The sequence below is a fragment of the Cryptotermes secundus genome, unplaced genomic scaffold (assembly GCF_002891405.2).
Source record: "Cryptotermes secundus unplaced genomic scaffold, Csec_1.0 scaffold708, whole genome shotgun sequence".
Classification (NCBI taxonomy): Eukaryota; Metazoa; Arthropoda; class Insecta; order Blattodea; family Kalotermitidae; genus Cryptotermes; species Cryptotermes secundus.
This window is the reverse complement of record NW_019726238.1, coordinates 74,177-76,714: the sequence shown is the minus strand read 5'-3', so window position 1 is coordinate 76,714 and position 2,538 is coordinate 74,177.

Below are 2,538 nucleotides of genomic sequence, written 5' to 3'. Positions count from 1 at the left end.
AGTGAGAATAGGAAGAGAAACAGAGCCTAAACACGGCATACACGCGGAGTTTCTATTTGTTAAGGATCTATAGGAGATGAAAAATACTCTTTTATTCTGAAGTCCATAAATAGTTTGGACACAATACGCTGTCCAGTTCGAAGGTTACTTCACTTTTAATTTTCATTAAATTTACACGTGATGTGATGGAAGTTCATCACCTTATACATTATAAAACAAACAAAAAAACTCCGTGGTCCGTAGTCCACAACCGATCTATACCCACCGAGCGACCGCCGCTTGTCGGCGAAGTTAGTGCCAACTTTAGCGGATAGAGGGTGTCGCGTGGTCAGCGCAACGGATCCCCACGGTCGTTAATCTCGGTTTTCTAGATCGAAGTTGCTATTTCCTTGAAACAGCTCCTCAATCATCCTCACGAGGCTGAGTGGACCCCGTTCCAGACCCACTACTCAGAAAATCTCGTAGCGCCGAGAATCGAAGCAGGGACCTCAGGATCTGTAGGCAGGAACTCTGACCACTAGGCCACAGAGGCGGTCCCCTCATACATTATAGTAAATGAAAAACATGTAAAAAATTGTAGCATGAGTTTCAGAACTTTTACATTTACACCTTCAGCCTTTAGGAATAATGTTGCAGAATTACATTTACATTCACTACACCGTTCACGAGAAATTGATAATATTGCATTGGAACTTTGGTTTTTGTTCGCTTTGCAAGCTCTCCACTTCAGAAGTGCGGCAACGTTGAGAACAGTTACAAAGTAGAGCAGCAGAGATGTACGTGTATATTCTGTTGAGCGAGTCTTCTCGTATTTACTCTCAGCCACTATTAGCCCTTTCCAGCGATAAGTTACTTTGGCATCGCGACGCGTGAAACGCGGACTGTAACAAAGAGAAATGTAGCGACGATTATCCTACAACTGTACACTGCATCAACTAAAGCTTCACTTGAGGCGCTGGTCAGCTCATGTGGGCCCACTGAACTGCGCAAGGCAGCCAGCTTATGTAAAACTACAGGGTTGTCAAATACTTCCCAAAGAGTACTGCAATAGTCGAAATGAAGAAAATTAAATTCACAGTTTTCATAAATATATTAAATAATTTTATTTATATTAAAATGTGATAATAGTATAAAAATAATTTAATTTAAATTCAACAATTTTTTTGTCGGGTTCGATTCAGAGAGTCTTCACCCTCAAAAGTTTTATTATGAGTGACATAAATGATAAATATATTCAAAAATGTATTAAACTAAAAGATGCTCCCACATGAAAATTTAGGACTCTATCACTTACGTCGATTCTCATTTTTAAGACACGCAAAGTGTAGATATTTGTTAAACTGAAATTTAAGCTACTTTTATCTGAGAGTGTACCATCCTTCTAGATGGTGAAACATACGGAAATCGCTGTGCTTTAAAGCGTTACATTATCAAGTCATGGAGATGGAACGGCTAATGACCGTGTGGCTTATAAATAAATCGAAAACAATTATAAAATGAAATTTTAAACACGGAGCCATCATATAGACTTGAAAGGATTCTGACGATGGTGTATACTGTACTTCTTTTGGCTTATTTTGGACTTCACCCATCGTCTGGTATATAAAAGACAAAGAAAAAAACCACGACGTTTCGGAGACTGGATCTGTCTCCGTCTTCAGGTGGATAGGGAAGGATAAACCTACTCAGTTGGGCCCCTTAGAAAGAGCTAGTCTCAATCACTGGACCAGTGTTTTTTTTGTTGTCTTTTATATACCAGACGATGGGTGAAGTCCAAAACAAGCCAAAAGAAGTACGAAGCCATCATGTTAGCACCAACTTTCGTAAATAAAAAAAAAGTTTGTGACAATGGTACATTGGTACAAATATTATGTTTCTGGGCATTATCCGTCGTCTTGTCTTCACCTAAAAACCGAGCAATTGCGCAATGTTTTAAAGCGCTAAAAATGTTCAAAGTTAAGTCTACTTATGGCATTCCTCACCTTTCGGTTTTGTGGCTAGGACTGCATTTCCTACACGCACTCAGCTTGGAGGAGGGGCTGACCTAATTCCCTTCCCTTCTCGCTTCCTTACAGTTCCGTCTGCCAGCTACTGTCTCTGTAATGTCTGCACCATATATCAAGAAATTGTGAGTGGCACCTAATTCCCCACACACACGGTACCTCCGCCATCCAATCCGACGGCAGCCCTCAGGCCACGTTCCATCTTACTCCTCGGTTGCAATGAAATATAGAGTGCCCCTCTCCCCACATCACACCACATCATTTCGCGACCAGAAATAACATCCGAATAATGTGTTTCCCACAATACTTGAGCTCTGAACTTCTCCACGCATCACTCCTACACACCTCAGTTTACCCAAGGAGCCCACCTGCAAAGCACATCACTTCACTTGCAATTAATAACATATTCATAGCAGCAAATTGCAAGAATTGTAGCGTTGAAGAAAGTTGTCTTCTGGGTTTAGGCACCGTGTATTCTTCGTTTCGCCGACGTTTCGGAGGAACGTAGCGCCTCCCATCTTCAGGCAGTTGAATA